The sequence below is a fragment of the Dendrobates tinctorius genome, unplaced genomic scaffold (assembly GCF_039654945.1).
Source record: "Dendrobates tinctorius isolate UK_male_01 unplaced genomic scaffold, ASM3965494v1 ptg000211l, whole genome shotgun sequence".
NCBI lineage: Eukaryota > Metazoa > Chordata > Amphibia > Anura > Dendrobatidae > Dendrobates > Dendrobates tinctorius.
This window is the reverse complement of record NW_027361878.1, coordinates 21,230,521-21,245,272: the sequence shown is the minus strand read 5'-3', so window position 1 is coordinate 21,245,272 and position 14,752 is coordinate 21,230,521. Positions and strand designations below refer to the sequence as shown.

Here is a 14,752-nt window from a genome sequence, read left to right as displayed (position 1 = left end):
TGCACATAAAACCAAATTTATGCTCAAATTCCAGAATGAAACTAATAAAGGCTGATATGTCACTGAGCAGATAAGACAGGACTGATAAAAAAACAGTTATTGGAAAATAATTGACAAATTGTGGACACCTCCGTAATTTACATAAAATTCCTCAGTAGGAAGAAAATCGGATTTTTTTTTACTCCCTTTATTGATTTGCAACTATTCTCTGGCAAATTCTTCTTGGTGCTAGAATGATGGCTGTTAGCAGTCCATATATAAGTGTATCGGTCTGTGACGGGCACATGCACCCTGTCCTCCCTGTCTTCATTCTCTTCTTCCACTCTTATAAGGCCTTGTACACACAGCTCTATTACAGATCCAGCAGACACCCATAGAAAAGCACATGTATAAGACAAGGTAGGCATGCATGGCATGTTCCATTGGATGCTGAATGTACAAACTTATATTTCCTAAAAGCCATTGCTTCTAAGGGAGAACAGACTCCTATAGATACAGCAACTGACAAAGCATATATATATATATATATATATATATATATATATATATATATATAAAGTCTGCACGGGACTCCATGTGCCACCATGCAGCCAAACATACGGCATCCGACAATGTGTATATATATAGTCCTCACAGGACTCATGTGCCACCATGCATAAGGCATCCAATAAAGTAATATAGAGTCCGCACTGTGGTCCATGTGCCACCATGCAGCCAAACATACGGCATCCTACAATGTATATATATATATATATATATATATATATATATATATATATATATAGTCCTCACAGGTCTCATGTGCCACCATGCATAAGGCATCCAACAAAGTAATATAGAGTCCGCACTCTGGTCCATGTGCCACCATGCAGCCAAACATACGGCATCCGACAATGTATATATATATAGTCCTCACAGGACTCATGTGCCACCATGCATAAGGCATCCAACAAAGTAATATAGAGTCCGCACTCTGGTCCATGCGCCACCATGCAGCCAAACATATGGCATCCGACAAAGTATATATAGAGTCCTCACTTGCCACCATAGCTAAGGCATGCAACAAAGCAATATATATAGATTCTGCACTGTAGTCCATGTGCCACATTGCAGCCATACATACGACATCTGAGAACGCAATATATAGAGTCCTCACGGGACACCATATGCAGCCATACTCCTTGCACCACTGTCTGCTATAGCCTCTTTCCCGTGATGATGCTGCCGCAAGGCGAAACATCTTGGGGAGGGTAATGGTTGCTATCTTTTAACAGCATGCGCTAGATCCTCAACAGGGTCAGTTAACAGGCAGACAGTGGTGCAGAGCCTACTACATATATAGAGGCACCTTATAAGTGAATAACTGAAGGAAGAGGTAGTGAATAAGCAGCATGCCTGTCTAATGAGGCATCGGCAGAGCCACAGATAAGGAGCCTGTTGATCCTGTACAGTTGGCATAAATGACTGCAGTCGCCATAGAAATTTATCTGTACCATCAACAGCTTACTATTGGAGTTATTAGCAAGTTGCATACTGTATATAATTGGAGCAACTCTGTCCCTGACACTGTACTTTACTGGCAATAGACTGCCAATGATATGATCATAAGCACTTTAATGAATCTATGACCGACTATCCTAATCTTTTGTCATGTGTTTTTAAAGAGTTTTTTCCGTTTTTTTACTATCACAACATTTTAAAGATTCAGTTTTAATTTGGGTCTTTATAAAGGATCTTTATTTGCCTTTGGCAATTTGGTGTGAATTTAATAACTATAAGCTGACTATGGACAGTTTGTTTTTTCTCGTGTTATTTTCTGATAACACACTCCCTTTCAGGCGGTTGTCCATTTTACACAATCGCGTTCTGCTAGCAGGTTCCTCCAATATGATCAGTGTCCATCATTGTAGGGCTCGTCAGCGATCAGCAGTAATCTATAGTGACATTGCAAGGGTGCTGCTCCTACAGGAGAAATGAGGCATTACAAGGCGGGAATTTCATGGGCTGGACATCACGAAACAATCACTGACCCCAGGGAGACCAGTCAAAGAAAACACTGCGGCAGCCGGTAAAGGCACCCAACCAGTGAAATCCCAGGTGCAATGCTCCCCGGGAAACACGAATATGCAAATAAAGTCCGTGGAGCCTCATTTAAGAGTCTCAAACACGGGACTAGCCAGATCTTCCTCCAGGGAAGGACCCAGCCAAGGAGTGGCTCCCCTCGGAAACCACCATTACCACCATATTAAGTGGCCCTTTAAGCCAATATCCAGCTCTTTATGAGTTTACAGATATGACAAGGGAACTACCAAGGCCAGGTTTCCAACCACAGACAGCTGTATTTGCAAATTCATGGGCTGGACATGTAATACAGGGATGTGCAAGGTCCTCTAGAACACTGCGGGTAATTCAATGAGACACCAAATATAGGGCTCCCCCTCTACTATCTCTATATATTAATAGGTTATTTGAAAATCGTTTCCTAAACCAGACAATAAATGTCCTAAAAAAAAAACTACATTTATTGCCAAATTCTCTTCCATGGTGCTTTAACGCAGTATGGTCTTTTTTTTAAAGCAATTTCTTGTGAAAAGTTTAGCGAAAGAACAATGTTACAGCTGCCAGTCATCAGTACATGGTAAAGTCTGATTCTCACTACATTGTAGGAGCAGTGAAGAAGTCACAGCTGTAAAATGTTACTAGAAAATGTCCTGAATTGAGAGTCCTCAGTGGTTGATACCTTTTAATGGCTAACTGAAAAGATGGTAGCACATTGCAAGCTTTCGAGACTACTCAGGTCTCTTCATCAGGCATTGACTAATACAAAATCTGAAGAATCACATATATATGCACAACACAGCACATATATATGTAATTCTTCAATGTTGTATTAGTCTATGCCTAATGAAGAGACCTGAGTAGTCTCGAAAGCTTGCAATGTGCTACCATCTTTTCAGTTAGCCATTAAAAGGTATCAACCACTGAGGACTCTCAATTCTGAATATTTTTCTATTGGCTAACACGGTACAAAGATATACATCTTTCCTGTAGAAAATGTCCTATAATTTAATGTAAGCAATCCGATCTGGGTCCATTACATAAGGCTAATGAAACCTGAGCAAAATTCACTACAAATACAATCAAAGGTGATACATCTGTATGTAATGTGGCAATCAGGAGACTTCTACAGCATTATTCCAATAGCATCGAAATGTAACAGAAATTCAAGGTGATAACTATATATCCCAGAATGACTGGGTCATTAGATACGCGCGTTCCTATGTGTGCATTTCTATAAGGGCATTTCTTGAGGTTATTTTATGTGTCATGAAAATACAATCCTGACAGCTGTGTGCAAAATAATTGTATTCGAGTCAGTTTCTATGGCAAAACACGGCTTCTTGAAAGCCAAGCTTTTCTAATTGGAAACCCCTAGAAATGTCCCACCTGTAATTAAGATATCATTGTCACCAACACAGTAGAATCACCCCAGTAAAACCACTTAAAAGAGCGTATCATCAGAAAATGACCTATTGTTTAAATCCTGTTTTTGTGTTACATGTACTTTTTTTAAAAAAAAGTTGCCTTTTATTTTTAGCTATATTTCTACCATCATCTGTCGAAAAGCCACACATTGACCATCTACTTGACGAGAGCCAACTCCAATGAAAGAATAGGACAATATGCTATAGGATGGGCGATTTATAGAGACTGTACACAGCGCAGCCTGTCTTCTACAAGTAAAGAGCCTTGTAGATCAATGCATGATGCCTCCAGAAAGGTCGGAGGTCCTCATGAACTTGTCCTCTTCTTCTGTGGTTATCTATGTCTCCTGCCCCAAGGCAGCACTCTCCCCTTAACCCGTATACACCTGACAGATGGACATAGGCTAGTTTACAAAAGATTAATGAGCTAATTGGAGCTTCAGACACATTTTATGTTCTCCCCGCATGTTCTCATGTGAGCACCGTCTGGTAGGAGACCCTTGCAGTTCTCCAGGTTTATTTTCGAGCCTTCTTTTTTTCTACCTTGTTGTTTTTTTCCCAGCTGACTGCCCGCTGTAACATTTATACTTCCATCCACCAGTGATGTCTCTCATACTTAATACTGAAATGTCAGGGAAATGATATCCGTTCTGACTGCTGTGTTAATGGACTTCTACTCTCATGTGACAGTTCATGAAGAATCACATCTGCACACAAAGATGACATTAGCAGGAAAGCGTTTCTATGAAGTGCTGTACAATCGGAGACATGTAAAAATGGTTATTTGTCACCTCCCGTTATTACCTGCTCAGTAATCTGATAAAGCTGTTTGTGATGTCCAAATACTCTACCTCCTGTGTCTGTAAGTGACAAAGACTGATATATTAATTGTATCTGTGTTTTTTTTCCATATATGCTGACTATATAAAACCTGACCTTATCCTCCAGCGCCAGTTGGTAAACTTTCCTTACCCTCTGGCACTAGGCTCTCAATAGTCCAAAAGGGAATGTTCTCCAGCACCAAGGGAAAGTAGTTAAAACATAGCCTTTAATCATATGGGATTAAAAAAAAACTGGCAGAATGTTCACATATTGAAAATAATAAATGCTTAACACATTTGGGGGTAGAAAAACCCTTAAAGGGAACCTGTCACCAGGTTTGCCAATATAACATACAGCCACCGCCTTTCAGGGCTTATATATAGCATTCTATAATGCTGTAGATAAGCCCCCGATCTAACCTGAAAGATAAGAAAAATAAGTTTTATTATACTCACCCAGGGGCGGTCCGGCCCGATGGGTGTCACAGGTACGGGTCCGGCACCTCACATCTTCTTATGATTGCCGCCCTCCTGCTTGAGGGCAGAACAAAGTACTGCAGTGCGCAGGGCCTCTCTGACCTTTCCCTGCGCACTGCAGTACTTTGCTCTTCCCTCAGCAAGCAGATAAGTATGCCTGCGCAGGAGTGATATGCCGGTGAGCAACGATGCAAGCAGGAGGGCGGCGATCATAAGAAGATGGGAGGCGCTGGACCCGGACCTGCGACACCCATCGCACCGGACCGCCCCACAGGTGAGTATAATAAAAGTTATTTTTCTTATCTTTCAGGTCAGATCGGGGGATTATCTACAGCATTATAGAATGCCATATATAAGCCCTGAAAGGTAGTGGGCCATATCTTATATCGGCCAAACCTGCTGACAGGCGCACTATAATCATAGCTATGATTAATGATTTTTTTTCTACCTGAAACATGTAAGCATTGCTTGTTTGTTTTTTTATATGTGCACAGTCTCCTGATTTTGTTATCCTATATGATTAAAGGCTAAGCTTTAAGGGTATGTTTCCACGGAACATATTGGCAGCGGTTTGGACGCAGCTCCGCCCAAAGTGCTGCCAGCTTTTGTATGTGCGGTGATTCTGCATGTGTTCACTGAACACTTGCAGAATCACCGCATCCTATACATAGACATGTCTAAATAAATAGACATGCTGCGGTCTATAAAGATGTGCCACATGTGTGTGTATATACGCAGGTCTGCCACCTGCGTGTTTGAACACATGGTGGAGCTGGGATTTCATAAAATCTCCTCCACTATGCTGTTACATCTGGACGCTGCGGATTCGAATTGACACTTTTCCTGTTTTTTTTAATACCTCTGACACTAAGGTAAGTTTCAGTCAACATGTACAAGAATCCCGACCATTCTACAATTTTTTTTGTCCCCTGTTGCTTATATGGCCCCAACATACACCACAGTGCTGTTCCACTTCCGAGATTTTTTTTTTTAATCCTATACATCAGTTCTCGTCCCCAACTTAGCTCACAATCTAATCTCAATATTTCAGACGCACACTCACACACTAAGGCCAATTTTTCCATTAAAAGGTGTCATCCACTGCTAATGAATGGTGGTGTAAGTAAAGAAAAAATTGTGCCGATCTCCTGGACCGGCGTTGTTTCTCTGCACTATGTCCGCTGCCGGTCTACTGGCATCAGCATCTTAGAAACCATTAAGATGGAATGTGAATGCTTCCGCCGATTAGCGGTCACGTTATTCCTACTGTAGGATGTTGATGCCTGGAAATCACCAGAGGATGCAATACAAAGTCTGGAGGAGCAGCGCTGGTCCAGGACATGAGTACAGTTTGTTTGTTTTCTTTACCCCACCCTTGACATATTAAGATGGACTTCATTAGTAGTGGAGAACATCGATAAGACCCAGAGTAAAGCCAGGTTCAGACGGGCGTATTTTTCAGCCCACATACTGGCCGCAATGACCGTCTCCAGACTCGAATCTACAGCCTCACGTGTATCTACGAGGCTATAGGTTCAGGTCAGAAGACCTGTGGTCAGTGTATGCACTATGAAAAAACCCAGCTTAAGTCACAAGCTCAAAATGCAGAGGTTTGAGGCAGAACAGACCAATAAATGGCCATGTTCTTTAAACATGTGTTTTAAATGGAACGGGGAAATTGGGGAAAACAAGAACATACACTAAGGCTGGGTTCACATGTTGAGGAACTCCAGCGGAAATTACAGCGAGAATTCTGGAATTCCATTCCGCGGGAAAATCGCATTTTAAATTCCTGCGATTTTCCTGCGGAAAAACTAGCGATTTGCACGCGTAATTAGCTTGCAGAATGCTAGCGTTTTCCAAGCGATCTCTAGCATCGCTTGGAGAACTGATTGACAGGTTGGTCACACTCGTTAAACATAGTGTTTGATGAGTGTGACCAACTTTTTACTATTGAGGCTGCCTATGCAGCATCAGTAGTAAAAGATCTAATGTTAAAAATAATTAAAAAAATTAAAAAATTGTGTTCTATCCACCTTCCGACGTCCCGCGCATCGTCCCCAGGCCTCCGCGATGCTGCCAGCAGGTCCCGTTCCCAGTGATGCATTGCGGCAATGACCTTTATTGATGTCGCGGTCTCGCAAGACCGCTACAGTATCGCGAGACGCGGCGTCAGCAAAGGTCATCGCAAGGCATTACTGGGATCGGGAGCTGCCGCGTGTATCGCTGAGGCCTGGGGACGCTGTGAGGAACGCCGGAAGGTGAATATAACCCAATTTTTTTTATTTTAATTCTATTTTTTACAGGGATATGGTACCCAGAGCCCGGAGGACAGTCTCCTCTCCTCCGGACCGTGGGTACCATCCGCAAAAGTTCTGCTTACTTTTCGCATGGTGGGCACAGCCAAATTCGGAAAGTAAGCGCAACAATGCATTCCTATGTGGGCGGAATTGCCGCAATTCCGCAAATTAATGAGCATGCTGCATATTTTTCCATGATGCGATTCCGCCGTGGGAAAATCCGCAGCATTAGCACAGCATTGCGGAATCCCATAGGATTGCATGGGATGCGGTTTTCTTTTTTTTGCGTTTTCGCGGCAAAATCGCGCAGTAAAAACCGCCACGAAAAAACCTGATTGTGTGAATGCAGTCTAACAGGGTGAAAAATAAGTAAATGAACTTATGATACAGAGTAACAGTCTTTATATCAGGGACATTTTTATATTCCTTCACTGCTGTGTTTCCTTTATACTGCATTAAATAAATTCACTAGCGGCACCTATGTATGCAAAGAAGTAATATCGACAATGTACATAAAGAGAAGCCTAGTCTCACATAATTGTATGAACTCTTTGACTGCATTTATTTCCTTTCACCTAATTTTATCCATTTTTTTACAAAGTGACTATATACGTACCATCGCAGTACCATGCGGTTATTGTTCTTTGTCGTGTCGTATATATAAATACATGTTGGACTGATGTTCCTTAGAAACAGAAGATGTCTAACGAAAATGTAAAAGGAAGACAACTTATCCCATTCATGTCCTTACCTTTTAGTGAAAAACTGAAGGCATCTGGATTTTGCTATTCACAAGTCTTCATCAGTAGTTGCCTTTTTCTGCTCACATCCCTGAAATTTGTAAATCCAACAAAGGGTGGTAAAAATAAAAGGTGCAATCCACAGGAGGTCTCTCCCCTGCACTCGACAGGTCTTATTCCACCGTCCAGATCAGAAACTGGAATTAAAGCATTTCTTCATTTTGCTTTTTTTTCTTTCTTTTTTTTTTCCAGCTAAAAAAATATTTTCTTTTATTTCAGCCCTTCTATACCTTCTGTTTATTGCAGTGAGCGATCCTGCTTCATGGCAGGGCACAGACGGAGGGGGCAGGGTTGAATGTATATAATAAGTGCAGTGTGGTGTGACCGGCAGAAAACCCAGGGACTTTTCACCAGAATGTATTCATAGACAAGTAACGGTGGTTTGATCTTTCTCTCCAGAGTAAGGGGGGAGCGTGAGGGATCTTTCTTCCCAATATATCGCTACTTGACAACATGAATTACTTATTTAATTTTTCTAAGTTATATCTGGAAGAGCGTGGAAAGGAAGACTGTACACTCCACTTAGGTTTTCATTTTATAATCCCAAGGAAAAACCATACAGTAACGTTGCGACTTTCTGACGGGCTGACGTCTTGAGAAATGTTTTAATACCTGTATGGAAGGGAAACAAGAAAGATACCATTTAACCAAGGCAGAAACATAACCTTTACTCAAGTGATAATAAGATGTTTACAGTGAAGGAGGTAGTGTGTCGGAGTATTGTTAAATCTGCTAATTACTCTTCTCTTTACCAATGAGTCCATGCTCTAAAACCTATTACCATGTATAATATTGTTCACAATCGTGGTGTTGTGTCTAGCACTACACAGACCTCTTGGTAAATCATTGACTTCTGAGAAATAGCTGGTGCTAATAAAGAAGGCGATAAACTAATGCTAATAGGCTAAAGATGGAAGAAAGAAACACAAGGAAAAATCCCTCTCTTTATCCAAGAGGTGCCTATATGCCTTGGATAGCAAAGACAACTTTGGTGGTGGCTTATCTTCCCCGAGAAAACATGGATAGAGTTATCCATTGGGTAAAGATTGGAGGACACTCATATACATTTGATGTATGCTAAAAACTAAATTTGTTCATTCGGCCAAGTTCTTGCTACATGCAACCTATTACTGTAACATAAGGTGAACAGCCTCCAATGGCGACAGCAATGATCCACAGGTGTCAAGTACTATTGCAGGAGTTCCCAAAACTGCTTGGGATGCAATATTTTCAGTTATACTTTATTACGCTTAACTTATATAGCATCATCATATTCCGCAGTACTTCATAGATTATTATCATTACTGTCTCCATTGGGGGCTCGCAATCTAAGGGCCCCGTTACATTTAGCGATGCACCAGCGATCCTGACAACGATACGACCCAGTCAGGATCGCTGGTGCATCGCTAAATGGTCACTAGTGAGCTGCCAAACAGGCAGATCTCACCAGCGATGCAGCAGCGGTCGTTACTTACCTGTCAGATGCGGCGATGATGAAGTCCTCCGCCCGCGTCCATGCGTCGCTCGTCGGCGCCATGAGGAAGCCGCTGACGAGAAATGGCCCAGGACGTTCTCGCGCGATCAGTGATAGCCAGTGGGGGAGCCAGTCGGAGGTAAGTGTCACATGTAGCAATATCGCTAGCAATATCGCTGCTGCGTCACCTTATCAACAGGTCTTTGGAGTGTGTAAGGAAACCAGAGTAGCCGGAGCAAACCCACGCATACATGGGGAGAACATGCAAAGTCCTTGCAGATGTTTTCCTTGGTGGGATTTGAACCCAGGACCCCAGTGCTGCAAAGCAACAGTGGGAACCATCGAGTCACCCTGTTGAGCTGTCATCGTGACTCCTTAGACCTTGACTAGAAACAGTAGGTGCAAAATGTCCCCAATATGCTGCTCAGGATACCATAATACTGGGGAGAACCATACAAACTCCTTGCAGATGTTATACTTTGTGGGATTTAAACCCAGGACCTTAGCGCTGCAACTTTGCATTTTTTTGTATAGTTTCATAGCATCTAAACCATATATAGACAGCACAAAACACTTAAAAGAACTAAACACAAGCCATATTGCCATACAATGTACCACCATTTCTGAAGACGAGGATGTTCAAGTGCTTCATACTAAAAGTGTGTGTGCAGAGTTTAGTTATTTTCAGTTGGCTGGTCCTTTTCGTCTCATTTCTCACAACAGAACACAACATCACACACACACCAGCCATGAATTGAGAAATGTGGCAGATATAACAGAGCCTGGAGGCGTACACACAATGGAAAAAAAAAACAAAAAAAACCGAACAGGCTGACGAGGAGAGAATGATAGAGAAAAGAGGGTGGGAGAAGTGAGAACAGACAGTGCTGTCTATGCGCTGTGAACCCAAGTAACGTCTCAGGCTAATTAAACTTCTTTCGTAATAACGTGTACAATTGTCAGATGAACCGGAATACCAGTGCATGAGCTCCTAATGTGTTAACAGAAGGTGGGGAAGAGGCAAGAAAGCGAAATGGGCTCGTTTTGATACTTGTTAAGCTTTGCAGGCTTCTTAATGAGATGAGAGGCGGCAGAAGCAGACGTGAGGAGACATCAAAGCCAAGAGTGTAGAGTTGGTCCCTTAAAAGAAAATTAGACCCCACCATTATGGGTCAAAGTAGGGTTCATCTTCCCATTATCTTGTGATGGGCCGTGAAATAAGTCGAGATAGTAGAAAAGATTCACAGGTGAGACTCTAGGGTTCAATAGGAGGAGATAGGAAACCAAAAAAAATGGTAGGCGTTCTCCCTTCAGCCGGAGCGGAAGCATGAAATGGTCATGGTAGTGCAAATGGGAACTAAGAGTCAAAAATCCAGAATTTTACTAGAAGAATGAAATCAGATGATGTAAAGCAAGGAGTTAAACATGAAGCCACAAAAGTAATTAATGCCATAGATATGGTCTTGACAGGGGACAAGCACATAGATATATAACAAGTGACGTGAGATAAGTTCTCAGCGTGGCAACAAATATATACATGACGAGCTAATGACCTTGTGTCGCGCAGTAGAATAAAAATAAAAGAAAGCGTCCTATCTACAAGGAATGCTTAATAATTGTATGTGATAAGGAATAGTTTTATGGGGCATTTGCAGATTGAACCTCCAAAGTAGTTTCAAGAATCAGTTTTATAGCGCAATAGCAGGGCTTACAGAAGAACAGGTACGTAAAGGAATATTAAAACCTGGCATCAAACCAGAAAATTTCCAATAAAACGCATTCAGATGGAAAGAAATGAAGAGATATGAGGAAGGAAATATAGAAAGGCATCTTTCTCACCGCTCTTATACATCGCAGTGCAGAAGCCCTTGTAGACAGGAGAAGATTTTCCTATACGGTAGAGAAATTGCTTTTCTTCCTTGGTCCAATCGCTTCCCCTGAATCAGCCCCCCTCCATTTATGCACCCCAATAGAATTGGCGACTGCTCTTTATAGCTTGACCCCCTTTAGGGTAACCTCTCAAGGGAGTGAATAAAGATTGTATTGAATATAAGGGCACGCTCATGAAATGCATTACAGCAAAAGCACAGAGAAAGGGAGGAGGAGAGAGAGAGACGGGAGCAGGAGGAGGAGAGAAAGAGGGAGGGAGAAAAAGGGAGCAGGAGGAATATAGAGAGCTTGCACAACCTGAAAATGGTCCTAGAAAATGAGAAAATAACAAAAAAATTCACATGTAAAGAAAGACCTGGTGATATGCAATACATTATTGTGGACGACGACTTATTTATATGCACGCCTAGTAAGAGGGTGATTGATTATAGATTCAACTCCTTATTCTAAGCCAATGCTAATGGCTCTTCTAGGTATCACAAGGCCACCACAAAATTCTCTAAAAATGTTAACATCATAAGGAAATGACCACAATCTGCTCATATATTGAGGCCAAATCCGGGGATTTGCAACAATATCTTTGTTTCCTGGTCACGTCTTAAAAAGAAGCAACAATATATGAATTAGTGACTGGTATTAAGAATGATATTGTATCACTACGGAGCTGACGTACAGCATCACCTCCTCTCAGTACTACTAATGATAAACTGCTGGTGGAGTGGCCTTTTGATAAATGTATTTGGGTTTGTTACAAAAATTGCCCTTTAATCAAAGAAACCTAATAATAATACCTTTTATTGTGCTGGTTACTAAAGTAATCCAAATATGCAAATATAGGAGATGCCATTATCATAGGTTTGTGCGCGAAGACCTTGGAATTGATGCACATGGCTCTATATAGGGTTGGAGATGTGAAGATGTGAGATTAGTACCACTTGTCTAGTTGGCACACCATACACGTGCATGCCCCATTCTTATGAATTAGGCATGATAGTATTATCATTTTAACCCCATTTTAATATCATTATTCGTGAACAAAACAGTGCAACAACCTTCACAATAGCCCAGGAAGGAGAAATGTGTGTACGGGGTAAATACAATAGATTGATAAATGCTTATGGCTGTCCATGAGAAGATGAGGAAGTGATATAATCAATAGCAAATAGAAGTCTCTGTTATAAGACAAGGATAGCAAAAAATATTGCAGTTTGTGTGGGTGATAGGCAGTGGTGTAACTTGGAACTTGTGGGCCCCAATGCAAAATCCCCAACTATCACTGGTCTTTAATAGTACTAGTCTTTTTCTATGGGGTAAAGGGACGTTTGGGTCTCCTCTAGTCTCCAGGGCCCAGGCGCAACTTCAATCCCTGCACCAGGGGCAGACATATAATTGGAAGAGCCTGTGAGGTCTTACAGGGGCCCAAGATTTAAGGAGTTCCTTTCCCACTACAAAGCAGGTGGAAATGTGCATTATGAGGAGCCACTGAACTGCAAAGAGCCCATATACTGTTCATGCACATACGTACACTTCTGTCTGTGCCTACTGTAGTGCACCGGTACCACCATATGCAGTGAAGAGGCAGTGACCCACAAAGTTCAAACCCAAAACTCCTTTAATGTGTTACTTCACTGCATTAAATGCTCACTTCACACAAGTGCATATTATTAGTGTTCAGTTCACACCCTTCCATAGCACTACATAGTACACAGCATCCTTTAAATCACAGTCACTAAACACGCCGTACTTCCCTTTGTCCAGTTTCCGTGGGCGACTGCAGTGCCGTGTCAATGTCTCTTACTCAGAGCCTTCATTAGTTTGCAGTCACTACACATGCTAGTCCACCTCTGACCAGTTGCCGTGGGTGACCGCACCTCTCTGTTAATATCTCTTTTACTCACAGCCACCTTTTCTTTGCACAGTACACAATATACTTTATATTGTAGTCCCTAAACACGCTAGTCTTCCTCTAACAAGTTTGTGTGGGCGACTACACCACCGTGTCAATGTCTTTTTACTCACACAGCCTTGCACAGTAATTGATAGCCTCCGGGTCGCAGCCGGGCACCATATCCACCTGTTTGCAGCTGTTAGACACGCTAGTCCTCCTTCAGGCACAGGACAGCCACCTCCGGGCACAAGACCTGTCCACATCCGAGACCAGTTACCGTGGATGGCAGCAACGCTGTGTAAGCTGCGGGTGTCAGGCCTATTGGTTCCGCTCTGTCGTGTGTTGCCTCACACAGGCCATGCTCTGCAAACACCAACTGCTCAGCACAGCAACATGCACCAACTCACTCTGGCCCTGACACTGGACCTGACACACCCAAACCCTTCACTGCAGGTCTTTTAACAAAGAAACCTGTGGCCTTTAGCCACATGAAAAACCTGGGCCAGGAGTGAAACGGACTGCACAACTACTATCCTGCAGTCTGATCCACAACATCTCAGAGAAGGTTTTCCCTACATCTGCCTCGGACACTAGCATGTCCAAGGCTAGCACTTATTTTATTCATAGTCTGCATTGCAGTCACAGCTACGTTCGTGACTGCCATGCACTCCTATGGCCTTCATACGCCTCCGTGCAAATCCTGGGGCGAACACACAGTGACCACTACCTGTGACACCGGTCACTGCTTCACCATTGCAATGGCCCCCCATGGCCTCAATACGCCTCTGTGCACATCCTGGGTAGAAAAAACAGCGACCCCTACCTGTGACACGGGTCACAGCCTCACACTACCCTTGCCCTGAACCTATTATAGTAACTGGTGATAGGGGCCCAAACTGTTAAGTTTTACCACAATAAACAGGCTTCAGAATAGACTTCTAAGAGCTCATTACTAACTTTGTAGTAGCCATCATTGTAGCATCGTAAGTAGAGCAGAGTACTAGTACACCGTAATAAGTCACTTATAGAAATCTATGGGTTCAAGAGAAAAAAAATGGAGTGACAACACTGGCTGGGATCTTACAAAGATATTACTCTGCAATGAAGTGGTGCACACAGGCGCTATATAGCAGCTCATAAAATGTGTATAAGTTGTACAGGAGGTCAGCACAGGGACTCAGTGGTTAGCACTCTAGCTTTGCAGCACTGATGTCCTGGGTTCAATCCCACCAAGGACAACATCTGCAAGGAGTTTGGATCTTCTCCCCTGTGTTTGTGTGGTTTTCCTGTGAGTTCTCCAGTTTCCTACCACACTCCAGATACAGGGGATTTAGACTGTGAGCTCCACTGGGAGTATGATGCAGCTATATACACAAAGCATAATAAATAAAAGTTGCCAATTCACATTTGAGTATCACTGTATAAGATGGTTGGCTAACGTAATCCAAACTGTGCGACGGTCCTCACTTTCTGCTAGGGAGATCTGCATCGGAAGGTGAGCGGTACTGGTGATACCTAATACCTACCAGGACGCATCAACGATCAAAAGGTATCATCACGATCGGTAGATGTGAAATGTGGAAGTGAGTTCAGAAAGGATAACCCCCTCTAATGTGC

The 14,752-nt window shown here is 42.6% G+C and overlaps 2 protein-coding genes across 9 annotated transcripts in view; one reads left to right on the top strand and one right to left on the bottom strand.

The window, feature by feature from the left end:
• Nucleotides 1–14,752, top strand: part of MACROD1 (mono-ADP ribosylhydrolase 1) — a 963,591-nt gene that overhangs the window by 547,246 nt on the left and 401,593 nt on the right. The gene's annotated exons all lie outside the window — the stretch shown is intronic.
• The window catches only part of FLRT1 (fibronectin leucine rich transmembrane protein 1), a 276,061-nt gene that overhangs the window by 112,491 nt on the left and 148,818 nt on the right, over nt 1–14,752 (bottom strand). For 5 of the 6 annotated variants that reach the window (XR_012222147.1, XR_012222146.1, XM_073554580.1 and 2 more), the window contains one exon: nt 7,835–8,495. The gene's annotated coding sequence lies outside the window, so the exon portion shown is untranslated. Of the gene's footprint in view, nt 1–7,834; nt 8,496–11,196; nt 11,451–14,752 lie in introns of those variants that run through there. The other variant, XM_073554578.1, reaches the window with a different exon arrangement.